We start from the raw sequence: 20,202 nt of genomic DNA on the forward strand, positions 1-20,202 counted from the left end.
GCATAAAACATTTATTCAACAAGAAAAGATGAACTATATTACAATACTCCTTCACCCACAACTATACCTTTACAGATTTGTAAGGATAGCACAAGTTACAAAAATTATATTCTAATTTTAACAGTAAGTATACCGTCCACGTAAACCAATAGGCGACCTGGTCAGACACACCACACTCTGAAACCAAGTGACAGATGTCACCCAGACAGATGCTATGGATCTCTCCTCAACTTCCCCTAGATGCTTATCACACTGTGAGCCAACCCGTCTTACTGAACTCTGCCTTTCACATGAGGGTTTCCAATCTCCACTTTCCAAGAACTCGCCTTAGAATCTTCTCCCAAACTGACACTTTCTCTTAGACGCCTCCCACAAGGGTTTAGCTCCAGGTTTTTGAACTCTCCTCCTGATGTTCCTCTCCCCTGGGTCACCAAATACATTCAAGCTTTCCTCCATGCACTCTCTCTCACTGACTCAGCTGTCAACAGTACACCACTGCCTCATATGCCCAAAGCAAAGAGTTACGACCTTCAGTTGTCTCTTTGGACCTTCTGGCCTCTCACAAGCCTTTATCTCTTTAAGCTTGAAGCCTTTCTCTGCCCCTCACTCTTAACTTCACTTAACAAGACCGTTTCCAGGTTTCTGTCCTTCCTTTGATTAGAAGGTCTGCTTGGGACTTTCTCCTATTCCACTCCCCTGGAATTGGGGACTTTCTTCTTTAGCTTGGGATTTGCTATCTGTCCACTTTGCTCCAGTCTTTCTCTGGCAGCTACTTTCAACCAATTTTAGCTTGGAACTGGCTATCTGAGCCTTCTAGGCTGCTTTGGCCTGGCAGCTGTCTTCAAAACCAACTGAATTTCAAATAGCTTCCAAATCAAACTGCTGTTTCTAGTTTCTTCTGTGTGTGTGTCTGTGGGGGGGCCTGCCTCTCTGGAGGAGCCCTGTTACTAGGCAACAGCTCAGTTTCCCGGATCTTGTTTTTTTACCTTAGCTGTAACAGCCGTAAAACTCTCATTAGAAATGCAGGCACCTTTTAAAGTGAAACTAAAATTTAACTTGACCTCTTCTTAACACACAGATACAGAAATACAAATTCAAACTTAAACATTAAGGCTAAAATGTATTCCTAACACCCACAAATACAAATATAACTTAAACTATCTCTATTTCCTAACAAAATAAAACACTGCAAAACCAGACAAATTACAGTTTTTACTTCAGTCTTTTCTTCAATAGACTTTTACTTACTGAGTAACTTGGGTGAGGGAGCAAAAATACACAATACCCCTCAAGTGTAATGGGTCTAAATCTAGTGTGTCTCAAGTGAGAAAGGTCAAGGCCTGCAATGCACCACCAGGGCTAATGGCTTAAAACCCACAGTCCAACACCAGGGTGAAGGATCAAGACCCACATTTTAGGACATCACCAAGGTTGGAAATAATAGAAGCGATAAACTAAATTACAAAGCAGGTTTTTATGAAAAGTTGAGAAGTTCCTGAGGAAAGAGGGGATTAGAGGTGTTTATCAGTTGGTTATATTTTCCCAGTGAATCATCATGGCTAACTATGAATCTTCTGGGATTTGCTTGATTACTATAGTGAATTGGGGAGGAGTTTCCTAGAGTTTTTCCTGAAATTGGTCACACGGTTTTTTATCTCCTTTTTTGTCTCCCCCAGAAATCTGCATTGCTAGCAGTTGGGGACGACAGTGCAGGAGGTAATAACATCTTGTAAGGAAATGGTTAACCCTTTATCTTAACTTTAGGTTTTCCAAAACAACAACTCTGATAAGAACAGGCCACCAAACTCAGCCTTGAAAAAGCATAATTAATGGGAGTTATTCTTGTTAAAATGAAGTCCAGCTAATTGAATGAGGGAATACTTTGAAACATATGGTGGATTCTTACATTGCCAGAGTAAAGTAAAAGCATAAAGGGAATTGTGTTATAATAGGTTCTTCAGGATACGACAAGACTTGGGCCAGCTAACCCCATTGAGCTTGAAACGTGTACTGCAGTGAATGCTCTGCTAATTTGTTTTACTGTATCTCAAGTATATGAGCAATTATTATTTGTTGTCATTGTATATGTGTAGCTATTGGTAACAACAGTTATCAGGCTAATTCCTATGAAAGTCAATAAATGCCTTTGAATCTTATTATCTTGTGGAATAACATAAACTCATAAAAAACAACATCCATTCTCTAACAGTCTTAGACATAGCGCAAACATGAAAGGAGTTGGCAATGTTCTTCATGTTCTCATGTACCAGTTGGCTGCACCAAGCTTGGCTTTCAAAAGCTAACAGACTGTAGATGCAAAAAGGAAGAACGACATGGATGAGGAGCTCAGAAATCTCGAGTCCCTGGGAAAGAATTTGTTTGAGTGGGGGTGAGTCTTGATTTTAACACAGCAAGGATGTAGTGAGGAGGAGAAACAGTTTACACTGGTAGGGGCATCAATGACCAGAGACCAGCGGGGAAGAAAATGCGAATGTTTTTTTATGTACCAAGTTGGTAGGATCTGGAATGCACTGCCCGAAAGGTTGGTGGAAGGAGAATCGATAGTAACTTTCAAATGGTAACTGGATATATAACTGGAAAAGGAAAATTATTGCAGGGCTATGGGGAAAGAGCAATGGAATGGGACTAACTTGAGAGCTCTTTTAAATTGCTGGCACTGGCACAATGGGCTAAATGGCGTCCTCCTGTGCTGTCTATATCTATGGGTAGAACAGGTGGAGTTACAACCTGGGATGAACAAGAGGGAAAGTTAGGTTGGCTACCATAATGTTGGAGGCTGAAGGTGCAAGAGAGGGATCACCTATCAGACAATAACCTTAGTCTTACATTTACCCAGAAGTACAAGAGTAGCTTCAGAAAATATTCCTCAGGAACAGCACCACCAGCCTTCTGCCTACCTGCCATTTTCGGGAAAAATAAATCATTTTGAAACAGTATGTTTCCAATTACAATCCAATCTGTTCTGGCCGAAACATCTCTCCCCATATCAAAGACTGCTCATATTTTTCTCACTTCAGAATTCTTGTGCCCTCACTGTATTCACCTGATTGAATCACTGTCAGTAAATCATTTGATGGAACTTTTGCTTTTTTTAACTGCTGACCTTCTCTGTCTCCATATTACAATATCAATCCTTTGACTGTGTTTGGTTCAGTTTCTGGAGGAGACTTGCTTTCCAATAAAACATACAATTTCCATTGAAATAGCAGCACATAGCAAGGCAGACTGAAATTGTACACTGTCAAAGGCTACTCCAAATCTCTGGCTTAGAAAACATTACGACCAAGACAGTATTTCTACAAACAGAACAGAAAATTAACTCCACTTTGAAATGACAGTTGATTTTACTTGAGGGTGATGACTGTACCTCTGGACCAAAGGAACATCACTGTCCCAACAATCACTTTCAGGACAACTACAGCGCAGGTTACATACAGAACAAAGCTTCCACCACATTGTCCCATCAAACTCTCCCAGTGCAGGTGTATAGCACAGGTTAGATACAGACTTAAGTTTGCTCTATATTGTCCCATAAAACACTTCCTACAGAGTTCCAGCATGTGTTGAACAGAATAAAGCTCCCACTACACTGTCCCATGAAATAGCCCAGTTCAAATAGAGTATGAGTCAGGTACAGAGTAAAGCTCCCTTTGCACGATCCCATTCTGGTCCCAACTGTAGTATCCCTACTCCTGCCCTAACTGAGATCATCTAACTCAGACCAGGGATCAAAGCCAAGGTGTTCCCGGTCTGTACCGGTACTAGATCAATAAGGCTTCTAAACTTCACAGCAACCTGTTGCATTTTCATTGGTATTTTTAACCTGCCCTCCAACAAAGGCAAGGGATAATTTTATGACTTTGAGCTCTAGGCAGGTGAGGCCCCTTCTGGCAGCACAGAGTCGGAAAGTTATCCCAAATCATGTTAAAATGTTGGTATAACTAGTGAGATGCTCAATCTTCCCATCAAGACAGGGAGCATGCAGCTCGTAATCAATCATTGTCCTGCTGTACAGATTTGGCCCAAATTTCAAAGGCATCTCAATGCACAAGACACATTCCTGCATGAGATGGCAGTCACGCTGTTAAGTGTTGAATCTGAAGCAGATGGTAATCAGTCAGATACCATCTTCATGTGGCAACTGAGCCTCCAAATAGAAATAAATCCATTTTTCTACTACACATTAAGGTTGCTCATTTGCCCTGCACATTTCAACTGGATAGGTATATTCCATAGGGTCACCATAAGCCTTGTACGATGGTGGGATATAACCATACACATAAATAGACACACAATCATACAAATACGTGCACACACACAAATGTAGACCTGTATATATATATATATGTGCATGCATGCACATGCACAAATATAGTCTTGCTCAGACATGCACAGCCAAACAGTGCTTAAACTGTTTTAAATTTAAAAGTAAATTGCATAAATTTGACTTGTATTCCTTTGAGTATAGAGTATTGAGGGGTTTAAAATGTTGAAAGAATTCCATTGGGAAGTAGAAAAAAACTATTTCTTCTCAGAAGTGCTTCAAGAACAAGGGAATGCAATCTCAAAATCAGAGCTATGCCATTCAGGAGCAAAGTCAGGAAACACTATTTTCATTCAAAGGGTAGTGAAAGTCTGGCATTCTTTCACTCAAAAGGGTGTGAATGCTGGAAAAATCAGAGTTTTCAAGACTGGGATGGAAAGCATTTTGTTGGTCGAGGCATCCAGGGATATGGAGCAAAAAGGTGTAAATGGAGCTGAGATGCAGATTAGCCACAATCTAATTGAATGGTGGTTCAGGTTTGAGGGGCTGAATAGGCTCCTCCTGTTTCTAATGTTCCTATGTTTCTTATAGCTGTGAATCCCACAGTCCCAAAGGGGCCCTGACATAAAGGACCCCAGCCAAGCTCAAGCTGACTGGGCCACAGATCTGAATAAAACATTTTGGAAAATTAAATTGGGCCTCATCATTGGCGCAACACAAGGGAGGGAATGTGTCTAACCAAAAGCGTTTTGACATGGGTTAGTGTTCCCCATCCCTGCTCTTCAAGAAGCAAAATATGGCAGATGCCTGAAACGAAAACAGAAAATTTTGGAGATGCTCAACTGGTCAGATAGATTCTATGGAAAAAACAGATAAGTTAGCACTTCAACCAAAGTTCTGATGAAGAGTCATACGGACTCGAAACGTTAACTTTGTCTTCCTCTCCACAGATGCCGTCAGACCTGCTGAGTTTTTCCAGCTATTTTTGTTTTTGTTTCAGGTTTCTGGCATCTGCAGTATTTTGCTTTTATCTTATTGTAACAAAGTGTCCAGACCTGAAATGCTGAGGAGAATTTTTCCCCCGTCAGTGGGGGGCCGATTGGCACCCCCAATCAGGTCCGCGCTGCCATTTTATGTGGGTGGGCCCAGCGTGACGTGCGCCCGGAAGCGCTGGGCGCTCCCTGTGCGGGCGGGGGGGGGGGGGGGGGGTTTCCCTGAGTCGGGGCCTGCGCTCTTTCGCGCATGCACACAAAAGAACGCAGAAATCTCCCTGAGGCATTAGTTTAAGTTTTAAAAAGCTAAATAAAGAAATGAAAAAAATTTAAGACATGACCCCTCATGTGACTGTCACATGAGCTGGGACATATCAATGAATTTTTATAAAAATTTTAGTTCAATTTATAAACACTTCATGAAACCTCATCCTGCCCGTGGGTGGGGTTCTATGAAAAATGCGAAGGCTGCCTGGGGTCTTCGCCTGCCCCCCGCCAACCTTAACGTTGGACAGGCAACTCAGTTTATCGGTTTAATTAGTTTTTAAATGGCCTTAATAGGCCTTTGACAGTTCGGGGTGGGGGGCGCAGCCAACTCGGCTGCGCACCCGCCGAACTAAAATCTAAATGACGTGCGGTGACGTCAGGACCCACGCCTGACATCACCCCACATCATTTTACGCCTTTGGCAAGCAGGCCCCGCCCCCGCTCACCGAGCCGAAAACTCTGGCTGTTAACTCCTCTGTTTTTCTTTCTCCACTGCTGACTGACCCGCTAAACATTTCCAGCATTCTTTTTTGATTTTTTTTCCTGCTCTTCAAGACCTCTGAAAGCACCAACAGGGCTCTGCTACCCACACAGCTGTTAAAACCCAATGTTACTGCTTGTGCTGCTCTACCCAATTGTAAAATAGAAAGCTCGCAGATCAGTGTCTATTCTAAACAAGCGACAATGTCTCTCGTGCTATGTCTGAATATACAGAATAGTGATAGAACCTTTCTCCCACTATCTCTAACCCTGCCTGCCCTTTTCACTGCCCTTCCCCTGCCACAGAGGACCTGCTGCCCACCTGGCAAAATGAAAATGAAAGACATGTTAGCAAAATCCAAACTGAAACACTTCCTGCACCAAACAAGAGAAACATGAAGGAATGGTACATTATTTAATATACAAATTTAAATTTCCTCCTTTTGGTGTTTGCTTATCTAACATTAAACAAACAGGGGAAATCTCATCAATCACACAACAAACAGATATCCACTCAGCATCTTCAACACTGGAGCTAACTATTGTTTGTATCAAACACTGGCTGTGGGTTAAAGGTCACTGCAACCTGGTTTAGGAAACAACACCATTAGCATCTGAGGTCCATGCATATAACCTACCATTGAAGTCCTTAAGGATAACAACCAAAACTTTAGCAATCTAAAGGAACACAGTAAACTCTCCACATTTCAGCTCCATGGGAGCACTCTCTTCGAGTTAGAAGGTTGTGGGTTGAAGTCCCACTCCACAGGCTTGAGCACACAAGTGGATCTGGTATTGAGGGATTGTTGAAGGTGCCATCTTTCAGGTGAGATCTTAATCTGATATTTTGTCTGCCCTCACAGGTCCCATAAAACATCTGCAGCACTACTCAAGGAAGGGCAGGGGAGTCCTCCCCAAGTCCTGGTCAATACTTATCTCTAAAATCAACTAACTATAAACAGATTATCCAGTCGTCATCTTGTTGCTGATTGTGGGAGCTTATTGTGTGCAAAATGATTCTCACATTTCTTACACTATAACAGGGACTACACCTCAAAAGTCCAAATGACCAAATAATCTGTAATGTTGGTTGAGGGATAAATAACTGCCAGAACAGTGAGGAAGACACCCCTGCTCTTCCTCAAAATAGTTCCATAGAATCTTTTACATTTACCTGAGTGGGCAGATGGGCCTCGATTTAACATTTCATCCAAAAGACGATTCCTCCAATAATGCAGCACTCCCTCAGTACTGCACTGAGTGAGCTGGATTACATGCTTAAGATTCTGGAGCAGTTCTTGGACCCTTGATCTTCTGACTCAGAAATGTGATAGTGCTACCAACGGAGCCACAGCTGACAGAGGCAAAATTTCTGTGAAGGGCAGTTTGCCCCTTAAACATACCCCAGGGTGAATGATTTGGGAATGTTGAGAGTTGACCTCACACTGGTTTCAGTGGTGTTATCAGGAAATCATCGGCAGCACATGCCTCCAATGACAGAGCTAGACTTACCTGAGGAGACAGGATAAAGATGGATTAGTGAGGCCCTTACCTCCAGAGAAAAGTGATAACAGATAGAGGGAGGGCAAGGTCTAGGCTAGAGACAACGGTCTAAGAGATCTGCCCCGATCTCCCCTTATACATGATTAGGATTAATCCGCCATTTAAAATTTATTTTCCCACTTGCTTGGCTGCAGCACAGAATGTCAGGAGTGTTTGTCCGGAGTGCAAACTATGCAGGAACAGGGGTACCTTTATTGTCAGAGGATGTCACTCAGCAGGGCCATGGGGCATGTGCGTGCTGAGGTATGTGACTGTAGTCAATTGGATTTATGGCTAGTTTAATGAATTGTACCCTTGGGTTCAATACAGCTGGACAGATTTACTGCAGTGGGTTTAATGCAATGTGGCATCGAGTGCAGCTTAGGCTCAAAGCAGTGAAGAGTTCTGGACTATACCAGCATTTGATTATTACCACTTTTTTGTTGCTTATTTAACAGAGAAATTTGACAAGAGCTGTCTTTCAATTCATTTAATTGGTTTCCTTTTCACACTATCTTTATTCTGTTTTTCTTCTGCATCCCACCCTACCTTCTCCACAAGGTCCTGACTAGTGCAGCAATATCATCCAGCACCTGAACCTCATGCACCCAGTCCTACTTATAGTCTGCAAATCACCAATTTCATAACTTGCCATGATGATATTTATACTCACTCTAGGGCACTCTTCCAGTTCGACAACCACTAGGCTTCTGTTGCTATGATGAGTACAACAACACTGCTGCCCTCACTTGTCAACATGCACTTTCCAGCAGTGGCCATTACATGGCGGTCTGGGGCAGGAACTCTGCAGGTTTATGTGGTTACCCTAGCCTAAGGGCACTGTAACAGCCAATTCTGTCTTGGCCTCGAATAGATCAGCACAGGCTGAGGTCTGGCATAGTTTTGGTCTGTGTGGTTCATGAGTGCATTTATACACTGAGGGCAGAATTTTTCCGTCGGCGAGCTGGGGGCGGGGCCTGATCGCTGACACGGGATGACATCGGGGGAAACCCCCGACGTCATCCCGCCCCATTTAAATATTCAGGAAGGTAGGGGGGGTGGGGGAACAGCGAGATCAGCTGAACGCCTGCCGACCTGTCAATGGCCAGTTGAGGCCATTGGCAGGGTAGTTAAACCAATTAAAGGCCCTGCCCGTCCAACCTTAAGGCTGGCGGGCAGGCCAGGAGCCCCGGCGGGCTTCTGAAAAAACATGAAACCTCATCCACCAGCGGGATGAGATTTCATGTATGTTTTAAAAATGTTTAATAAAGTTTTTCTGATATTTATTAACATATCCCATCTCCTGTGACATTGTCACATGAGGGGGGACATGTTAATAATTTTTTTATTTTTCTATTTTTAAAGTTTCAAACACTGTCAGCACTCTCCCTGAGGCAGAACTTAGTCTCAGAGAGCAGTGCGCTTTTTCGTGCGCATGTGCGAAAGAGCGCACTCTGATAGTTGGGGAATCCCTCAACCACCCCCCCCCGCCCCGCACAGGAAGTGCATAACCTTAATTGGCCCGCCCACTTAAAATGGCGGCAGGGCCTGTTTCGGTGGCGGCGGCGATCGGCTGCCCGCCCGCCGCCGAGCCAGTGGGGCCCGCCCACCCATCAAGGGCAAAATTCTGCCCTGAGTTACAGAAGGCCTTACAGAAGGTGGCAGTGGGAAGGGGGAAACCCAGCAATTTGCTCTTGGCCTCCACGGTGACATCTGTGTAATTACACGCTGCGCATGTGTCCGCACCTCAGCACATGTAGCAGCTAGATTAACCCATCCCTTTCGGGGTTACAGTTTGAGAGGGATGAAAGGAATTTGCTCTTTCTCCATCGTGGATTCATTTTTCTTTTGGCATTTGAGTCCCACATTAACTTTTCAGCACCAAATAAAACATTTAAAATATATGCTTTTAAAAGTTCATGCAACGACAGCTGCGAATTAAGGAATTTGCTTTGGTTTCTTTGCATTTGTTCAAATCCATTCTGCAATTTTAATGATAGAAATGTTTGGGAAATCAGTTTCCCAGATGTAGAGTGACAGGAAACATATGTGCTTGGAAATCTGCTAAGGACACTGAAATACACAAAAGGAGTCACGGGGATGCTTAAAATTCTACACCTCCACATTTTGTGCCCTGAGACCTCTCTGAGGCATGTTCCTACAAACTCTTTCTGCTACAATGTTAATGAATTACAGACTGTCTATAGGTTGCTTTGCTCACTAATAAAGTGACATTTTCCATTGTTATTACTGCAGTGCTGTGATGAGCCCTGGTGCTGTAGTGAATGCTAATCGGTAAGGCACAAAGCCTGGAATGTGAGGGGGCCTTGTGTCCTACAGTGGTATTTTTTCTGCGTTTGTAAAGTGGTTTTTGGATGAACATTATGTTCTCCAAGGTGGCGTGTGTCAGTGCTGGGAAATAGAACACTTCCCTATTCGCTTTTAATAGTCAGTTTCAACATCAAGGATTGCTGAATCAGTGATGGAATGGGTTAGAACAGGAGTAGAGCTCTGCTGGGTCAGCAATGTAATGGGTTAGGACTGAAATATAGCTCTGCTGGGTGAGGGATGGAATGGACTAGACCCGGAAAAAAAATCCACAATGCAATAAACTCGCAGTTATGGGTTGGATCCCCACACCAGCTCATGTTCAAAAACAACCTTCTCCTCATCACTGAAACGTTGATGGTCATCCTCACTGTCCTTTCCTGAACCTTTGCTGATAGACCAATCAATTGTGAAACATGAGTGCCAAACATTCCCTACAAATAATCCAAATGTGGACCAAGTGGTGAGTTGTGGCAAGACCTCAGAGCAGCACAGGAGGGACCTCAGTTCAGAACGATGGCAACTGAATCAGCAGACCGGAGTAAGTAAATACCGAGGAAATTTGAGAAAATGACAGAGTAAACGCAGAGGTGGAGGGTGTCACATCACAAGGAGGGATGGCAGGGGTATATTACAGGTAAATATTTAATCAGAACAAGTGATTAAGTCTTAAATTTATTTCTGGTAAGTTTAGTTAGTAGTCTAATAGAGGCACAACAGGGCATATCAGTCCCATTGAATGCACATCCTGTGTCATGTGGAAACAACAGGATTCTTCCTGTGTCCTGGGCTATGACAGGTGAGGCAATTATCAGCTGGAGGAGCTTGAGCTCCGGGTTTTCAGAGGTTGAACAGCAGTTTGCACCACTGCAGTGCATACTGAAGGTCTGCCCGCCCTCAGAGAACTTTTTCCCAACATAGGTCACTGACTTGAGGATAGAATGCGGGAAGCCAGGTGGGAGGTGGGCTAGGGGTGGTGGGAAAGGTGAAGTATCACTGTGTTTAGTACAGATAAATGTAATTTTAAAATAAAGGGGCAGATTTTTTGCGTGCCCACCCATTGCGAAATACGTGGTCCACTGTGAAATGTACTTGGTCTGCAGTGACAGATACCTGGTCTGCAGCGAGAGGTACCGGGCCCGCAGTGAGAGGTACCGGGCCCAGAATGAGAGGCACCCGGCCCACGGTGAGAGGCACCCGGCCCACGGTGAGAGGCACCCGGCCCACGGTGAGAGGCACCCGGCCCACGGTGAGAGGCACCCGGCCCACGGTGAGAGGCACCCGGCCCACGGTGAGAGGCACCCGGCCCACGGTGAGAGGCACCCGGCCCACGGTGAGAGGTACTCGGCCCACGGTGAGAGGTACCCGGCCCAGAATGAGAGGTACCTGGCACAAAGTGAAGGTAGTTTTTGCACTTCTGAAGAAGTCATATTTGACTCGAAACATTAACTCTTTTTTTCTCTCTCCACAAATGGTGCCACACTTGCTGAGTATTTCTAGAACTTTCTGGTTTTATTACCAGAGTGATAGGTACTTGGTCTACAGTGACCGTTACCTGGCCTGTAGTAAGAGGTGCCTGGGCCATTAAAAGATACTTGGCCTGCAGAGAGATACACCTAGCTCATTGAGGTACAGAGGCCCACAGTGTGATACCCGGCCTGCTGGATGTGCAGATTGACATATTACAGGCATGCAGCTTATAATTTTCTAACCTGTGCCTCCAGTGGACACGGTACTTTGCTACAGGCAAGATTGCACCAACAGTCTAAAAGGATTAAAAATTACCATGCAAATGTCAAAACAGACTTGTTGTTAAAATGCATTCATGTGAAATTCTTTTTTTGGATATTTTAACAAGGGATGAAACTCATTGTTGAAGCTGAGACTCAATGCACCAGCTCATACTGTAGTTCAGTCTGCACCAATGCACCAGCTCAGTCTGTAGTTCAGGTCTTATTAGAACTTCAGAGGAACTTCATAATTTTTCACTACTAATATTGCCACGTCAATTTGTGAGAAGGTAAATTCAATACCACACAAGATAAGAAGGGTAATGTAAAGCATGAAGGTAACTTTTTCTGTTCTGGTTTTACAAGCTGTGATCTCAGTGCAGTGTAAGGCTCACTTGCTTGGTGTGATGTGACAGAACAAACTCACAGCTGTTGGGAGCTCACGGTCCTATTTGGCAGATGCTGGCCATGATCTCTCTTGTGGGGAACTGCTACTTGAATATAGTCAACAACTAAGCATCCACAGCTCTCTAGGGTTGAGAATTCCAAAGGTTCACAATCTTTTGAGTGAATAAATTTCTCCTCATTGCAGTCCTAAATGGCCGACTCCTTATTCTGAGACTCTGACCCCTTGTTCTAGATTCCCCAACCAGGGGAATTTTCTCAGCCTGTTTGTGCATGTAATATATATACTGATCCTACTAAAATACATCACATATATACAAGGCTTGTACAGAACTTACATAAAAATAGCATAAAAATAGCAGGGGCAGGAGTTTGGTACAAATGTGCTAAGCTTTAAAACCCTAACAAAATTGATGGAAAATGTATCATCATGTTGCTATTCTCGTTGAAACAAACATTATTTCTGTTCTATCTGTAATAAACATGGATAAAAGTCCCGCATTCATTCATTTTAGCAAAAGGACTGCTGAGTACAAGTCAATGTTCATTGTATTCCTCAGCTGATTTTCCCACTACCATTGAGATATTTTTTCACACACTGTGTTCTCCTGTTTTTCTCTACAGTTATTGTAGCTAATCTGAGAAAGAGAGACAAAGGAGCATGTTTGTTCAGCCGCTTTCACAGCCTCAGGATGGTCCAAGGTGCTTCACCTGCCAATCAATTACTTTTCATTGTTGTTGTAAAGGTAAAGGTGTCAGCCCAGCTGCACACAATAAGATCCCTCAAACAGCAATGAGACAGATAATCTAGTTTTGGTTCAGGGATGAATATTGATCAGGGCACCAATGCTAAGGGATTTTTTTAAAAAATGTGAATAGCCGGATTGAAGCTTTGGTTTAGTGTCTCATCCGAAAGACAGCGCCTCCAACAATGCAGCACTGCACTGAATTTATATATGTTGAAGTGAGCTTGGATCATAGCATCTCATCTGAAAGGTGGCACTTCTGACAATGTAGCACTCTTGCAGCACTGCACCAAGGTGTCAACCTATTTAATGGGCTGAAGTCCTGGAGAGGAGCTTGAACCTATGATCTTCTGACTCGGAAGTAAGAGCTGCTAACTGAGCTAAGGATTGGTCTCATGAAGCACTCACCCACTAAAATCACACCAGTAATTTCTGAGGTATTAAAGCATGGGCTGAACTATTTTTACAATGTATTCTTGTTCCACGTGTTAGTTTCCATACAAGATATACTGTGTCGTATGCTATAATATGCACTGTGTTATTCTTCATTCCAAATATAGTGAATCTGATGAAGGGGCTACACCCAAAACATGAATGTGTCTTTTCTCATTACAGATACTGACAGACCTGCTGTGTATTTCCAGCAGCTTCTGTTCTTGAAAGTTAAACAGCACGCTGCCCAAATACTTCAACGTGAACCCAAAAGTTGTCCCTTTTTGGAGTGCTTAATGGAAGGATTAGTTAATTATGTTGAAGAATTAGGAAACCATCCAACCCCATGCCCTGAAAGTATATATTCCACTCATCTCCCATAACTCAAATCCACTCAGACTTCACCAGGTAGAGCCTCAGTGAGAAAGAAATTTATCAGAAATGATTACATCCCTGGTCCCCACTTAAAACGGGCATTTGGTCCTTTGCACATGTTGATAAGGCACTCGACACCTGTTTTAGGGCCCCTCTGGCAAATTGGGTTGCAGAGCAAGCACAAGACCTGCACCGCTCAAGTTTCCCTGTCTTGGATGCAGCCTAAAAAGCAACTGCCACCAATAAAGGCACATAAGTGCCATTCTTTCTTTTTGCCTAGAACATTGATAAATGCTTAATTTAAAAAAATGCTCCATTCCTTGTCAGATTGCTGTCAAAAACCTCCAATTTAGAAATATCACAAAGTGAAGCAGATGCTTCTTGGAACATGACAGATGTTGAAATCATCACAATGAGTTTGTTAACATATGAATTGAATATACTCAGGAGCTGTGGTTATGGAATTAAGGATGTTGGCTTCTCTGTCAGGATAACGACACCCTAGTGACATGCTGTACATTGCTGCATTGATATCTGTGTGGAGTACTCACTTAATAATCAGATTAAACAGCATGATAACTGACCCTGAATGAGTTTGCATTTATTTTTTCCCTAAAAAATGAATTTTCATGTTCAATGTGAAGAATGGCAGAGACTGAGATCAGTTAAGGCACTACCATGAGCAGCACCACATAGGTTTAAATGCATTCTTTCTCAAAATTGACCCCTTTCAATCTCAGTAGAGCACCCCACCCTATTTTACTGCATCAATTAAACAATTCCCATTTCCCACACCTGGCATTCCTGTTGGTTTGCCAAATTTGGGAGGGAAGATGTGCTCCAGTTGCTGCGTGTTGCTATGTATTCATAACAACATCTTCTGCTCTGTATTTCCATTCTTTTTGAACACATTTATGCTTTCACTACACCACCACACCCCCTCCAGACATTCCAAATGAACTGACGCCTTCATTAAAATAGCAGAATTAAAATAGAGAAAACTTCAACACAAGCCTTCATACAATATCATGGCTGGCATTAAATTCTACATCACTGCATCCTCAGCAATCTCCCCCTCCCAGACCTATGCCAAAGTGTATCAGATCTCAGTTCAGCACTGTGAACTTGCACAAAGGGCTGAGGAGCTCAACAGCTGTCAGAGAATGAAGACTTTCCCCAGCAAACATTGAATTCAGACACAAGAGTGCAGAAGTGGAATTGTGGTGCAATGCGCCCAACCACCCAACCTCAGTTTCCAGAAGCTCAGATTACTTGTTTAGGGGTCAATAATATGAATAATTTACAGTTCTCAGTATTTAACACAGAGTTAACTCATTGGGGTGAATGAGAATCATTAACCTTTGCGGTGAGGTTTATCTGCTCTGTGGTCCATTATGTAACACTCTTGCCTCTGAGTCAGAAGGTTGTGGGTTCAAATTTCACTCTAGAGACTTGAATACATATCTAAGTTGATACTCCAGTTCAGTACAGAAAGAGTGCCACGCTGTCAGATGTGCCATATTTTGGATGAGAGACTAAACTGAGGCCTCAGCTGCCCACTCAAATGGATATAAAAGATCCTGTACCACTATTTCAGAGAAGAACAAAGGTGTTTTTCCAGTGTGCCAGCTCATATTTACCCCTCAACTAATATCACTGAAACAGATTATCTGGTCAATTGCTGTTTGTGGGGCATTGCTGTGTACAAATTAGAGTCATGTTTTCTACATTAAAATAGTTACATTTCAAAAAGTACTTCATTAACTGTAAAGCACTCTAGAACATTCTGAGGTCATGAGAGGAGCTATATAATTTCAAGTTCTAACATTTTTAAATGAATTTTGCGATGTTGCTTGATATAGGAATATTGGCTAAGACACTGAGAGAATTCCCATGCTTTCTCGACCTTTTACATTCACCTCAACAGGCAGGCAGGCCTTAGTTTAACATCTCATATAAACACAGTGCAAAGGTTTGGAATTAATTTCATTTGGGACGCAATCACTAACCGGAGGTGCTCAGCCACAGTGACACTTCAACTGTTGACATTAAGAAAAATAAATTACTCAACTTTAATGCCTTCATTACCACACCCATGTAAAGTTTTGGCTTTATCTCTGCTTAAAATAAGTCACATAGAATATGTAACTTTGCCTCTAAATGAGATCTCTCCAGGGCTCTTTGATCACAGGATCATAAGAAATAGGATCAGAAGTAGGACATTCGGCCGATTGAGCCTGCTCCATCATCCAATAAGATCATGGCTGATCTGATTGTGGCCTTAACTCCACTTTCCTGCCTGTCCCCACAACCCTCGACTCCTTTGATGATTCATTTGGTAAGGTACTGCTCAATATGAAACTGAGTCATACAGCCCAGGGAAGTGTCAGGTTAGTTGGGTAGTCTCAGATAGCAATTATTAAAGTGCTTCAGCACCACAGAGCAAAGAGAAGAAAAATCAACTGCCCTTGCTCCTGCTTCCTGTCCAGCAGGTCTCATATCCTGGTCTGTCCAGTGTCCCTCTCTTCCTGGACCCTGTCCAGTGTCCCTCTCTTCCTGGACCCTGTCCAGTGCCCCTCTCTTCCTGGACCCTGTCCAGTGCCCCTCTCTTCCTGGACCCTGTCCAGTGCCCCTCTCTTCCAGGACCCTGTCCAGTGCCCCTCTCTTCCAGGACCCTGTCCAGTGCCCCTCTCTTCCTGGACCCTGTCCAGTGCCCCTCTCTTCCTGGACCCAGTCCAGTGCCCCTCTCTTCCTGGACCCTGTCCAGTGCCCCTCTCTTCCTGGACCCTGTCCAGTGCCCCTCTCTTCCTGGACCCTGTCCAGTGCCCCTCTCTTCCTGGACCCTGTCCAGTGCCCCTCTCTTCCTGGACCCTGTCCAGTGCCCCTCTCTTCCTGGACCCTGTCCAGTGCCCCTCCCTTCCCGGACCCTGTCCAGTGCCCCTCCCTTCCCGGTCCCTGTCCAGTGCCCCTCCCTTCCCGGTCCCTGTCCAGTGCCCCTCCCTTCCCGGACCCTGTCCAGTGCCCCTCGCGTCCCGGTCCCTGTCCAGTGCCCCTCGCGTCCCGGTCCCTGTCCAGTGCCCCTCGCGTCCCGGTCCCTGTCCAGTGCCCCTCGCGTCCCGGTCCCTGTCCAGTGCCCCTCGCGTCCCGGTCCCTGTCCAGTGCCCCTCGCGTCCCGGTCCCTGTCCAGTGCCCCTCGCGTCCCGGTCCCTGTCCAGTGCCCCTCGCGTCCCGGTCCCTGTCCAGTGCCCCTCGCGTCCCGGTCCCTGTCCAGTGCCCCTCGCGTCCCGGTCCCTGTCCAGTGCCCCTCCCGTCCCGGTCCCTGTCCAGTGCCCCTCCCGTCCCGGTCCCTGTCCAGTGCCCCTCCCGTCCCGGTCCCTGTCCAGTGCCCCTCCCGTCCCGGTCCCTGTCCAGTGCCCCTCCCGTCCCGGTCCCTGTCCAGTGCCCCTCCCGTCCCGGTCCCTGTCCAGTGCCCCTCCCGTCCCGGTCCCTGTCCAGTGCCCCTCCCGTCCCGGTCCCTGTCCAGTGCCCCTCCCGTCCCGGTCCCTGTCCAGTGCCCCTCCCGTCCCGGTCCCTGTCCAGTGCCCCTCCCTTACCGGTCCCTGTCCAGTGCCCCTCCCTTACCGGTCCCTGTCCAGTGCCCCTCCCTTACCGGTCCCTGTCCAGTGCCCCTCCCTTCCCGGTCCCTGTCCAGTGCCCCTCCCTTCCCGGTCCCTGTCCAGTGCCCCTCCCTTACCGGTCCCTGTCCAGTGCCCCTCCCTTACCGGTCCCTGTCCAGTGCCCCTCCCTTACCGGTCCCTGTCCAGTGCCCCTCCCTTACCGGTCCCTGTCCAGTGCCCCTCCCTTACCGGTCCCTGTCCAGTGCACCTCCCTTCCCGGTCCCTGTCCAGTGCCCCTCCCTTCCCGGTCCCTGTCCAGTGCCCCTCCCTTCCCGGTCCCTGTCCAGTGCCCCTCCCTTCCCGGTCCCTGTCCAGTGCCCCTCCCTTCCCGGTCCCTGTCCAGTGCCCCTCCCTTCCCGGTCCCTGTCCAGTGCCCCTCCCTTCCCGGTCCCTGTCCAGTGCCCCTCCCTTCCCGGTCCCTGTCCAGTGCCCCTCCCTTCCCGGTCCCTGTCCAGTGCCCCTCCCTTCCCGGTCCCTGTCCAGTGCCCCTCCCTTCCCGGTCCCTGTCCAGTGCCCCTCCCTTCCCGGTCCCTGTCCAGTGCCCCTCCCTTCCCGGTCCCTGTCCAGTGCCCCTCTTCTCTTGATCTCTATCCAGTGAGACTCTGTGGGAAAACACATTGATGTTTGGACACCAAGTGAGGACAGCACTAGTTCTGATTGTGATGCCCATCCTGGCCACAAAGCCTGCTCATATTTGCAACTCCAGGTTCACACGTGAAGATCTCTGGATCGAAATAGTGGAGGAAGCCATTCTCCATGGAACCCAAAACCTGTCACTAGGAAAGAAATTTAAATTGGGAAAAAATAGTTAAAAATACTGACTTGTTTCTCAGCACTCAGTTTACCCCAGTGATATAATCAGTATTCTACACTCATAACAGCTACGTAAACAGGATTAGACAAAAAGGACTAATTACTGCATGTAGCAACATTGTGATTCTATTGATGCGCACACAATGTCGCTATACAGGAGTAAATTTTCTACAGAGAAATGCTTAACATACTCTATCAGTTATACTTTGGGCGGAACTTTCCGTGTCTGTTGGCGGTAGGCATGTTTGGTGGCATGAGCGGATAATATGGCGAGAAGGCCAAGACATTGTGAACCCAGTTTGCAATTGTCCACACAGCCTGTCAATGGCAGGCCGCATTTCCTGCTGTCGGATGTCAGGAACTTCATTGTAATACATCTGCATATCATTATTACCCCAGCTCGCCGGAATCATCCCCCCCATGCTGGATCATCCGAGCACGTGCCAACATGTTTCACAACTGGACATAAACGACTTCTTTATTTTAGCTTCTATCTTAATCCAATTATAATAATTTATTTCACTATCTGAAATTTTAAATTAAACGTGATGGATAAATTGCTTTTAACAAACTGGCTTGTTGTCTGTGAGAATGCTTCAATGTGATTGGCTGCTTACTCTGCTTCCTGATAACTGCTGTTGCTTGCCTGGAGATCTCCTTGATTTGGCATCAGATTTAAATAGCTGCTGGGAAAGGGGAAATCTGCATCTCAGGAATCGTTAAAACTGCTGTGGACACCTTTTTTTGCATTCAGCCGTGAAGGCCATTTGCTTCGTTGCTGACCATAAAATCTAACCCATTAGGGCAGATGGCCAAAACTTTATCAAAGAGGTAGGTTTTAAGTAGCAATTTAAAGGAGGGGAGTGAGGTAGAGTGGTGAGGAGATTTAAGATTTCAGAGCTTAGGGCCTACACAGTTGAAGGCATGGCCAAAAAATGTGGAGCAATTAAAATCGGGAATACTCAGGATGCTAGAATCGAAGGATTGTTGGAAAGGAGGAGGTTACAGAGATGGATATAAGTGAGGCCTCGGAGGGATTCATCCCCAAGAAAGGGAAAAAAAATCATAAGAAATGTTAAAGCTACTCATAGTTCATTGCGGTTGTTTTGTTTCCCATCCTCATGACAAGACTCAAGTCTTTAATAGACAGATCTGCTCTAAATGACAGCAGTTAGTCTCAAGGTTTAACAGTAGGCCATCTGGTAAAGATATTACTGGCACAGTTCTATGTTGTATGACAGGGTTATATAATATTCAAGCTGAACCATGTTCACAAACTGACATCCTTCCAAGGCCACTTCCTTCTAACTTTTTTTCACAATGAGGAACCTCAGTGGCCGGAAGCAAAGGACAGCAGCAAGTGACAGGTTCTGATCCTTTGGACAGAGTTTTGACTGGAAGCCAAGCCCTGAGCTGACAAACACTCAAACAATGTGATACATTGGACTGAGCTCCCTCGAAAGCAGACGCCCATTACAAGTGCCTGGAGTGACCTGTGTTAATTTGCTATAAACCAGTGTTGGATTAACCCTGTAATGACTCTGTCCAGCTTGAACAAACAACACAGGCAGAAATCCCTCTCCATTCCCCTCCCCAAATTTATCTACAGTTGAGGGTGTGCAGGAGCACAGACCAATCCCTAGCTCCCAAGAATGCCAATGCATCAATCAACACAAATGCATGCAAACCATGATGCTTTGACGGCAATCTGTCAATCCACTAAATCAATAGAATGAGACAGTCCCTGGTGTGGTTTGGTTTGTTTATTTAATCCTTGCTGTTCTAATATCTTTCTAATTTCTCAGAATCTGGCTTCTTGCGCATTAAGAATTTTCATTGTTTCACCACTGGCAGACATGCCTTCTTATATCCTAAATTCTGGAATTTCCTCTCAAAAGTTCTGCTTCTCTTTTCCTTTAAAACCTTTCTCTTTGACCAAGCGTTTGTTGACCTGTCCTAGTATATCTTCATGTCCTCGGTTTCAAATTTTGTTTGGTGACTGCACCTGGGAGGAGCCTTGGGATATTTTGCTACATTGTAGGCACCATATAAATGCAAGCTGTTGTTCTACCAATCATCCAGGCTTTTGAAAGGAGGTGAAAGAAGCAAGATATGCTGCAATCAAAGCATCGGACAACAGGAACCCACACA

General features: G+C 45.3%; 1 protein-coding gene across 1 annotated transcript in view; it reads right to left on the reverse strand.

Moving 5' to 3' along the window:
• The window catches only part of LOC144690414 (uncharacterized), a 537,164-nt gene that overhangs the window by 489,437 nt on the left and 27,525 nt on the right, over window positions 1-20,202 (reverse strand). The gene's annotated exons all lie outside the window — the stretch shown is intronic.

The sequence above is a fragment of the Cetorhinus maximus genome, chromosome 15, assembly GCF_964194155.1.
Source record: "Cetorhinus maximus chromosome 15, sCetMax3.hap1.1, whole genome shotgun sequence".
In the NCBI taxonomy this organism is placed as follows: Eukaryota; Metazoa; Chordata; class Chondrichthyes; order Lamniformes; family Cetorhinidae; genus Cetorhinus; species Cetorhinus maximus.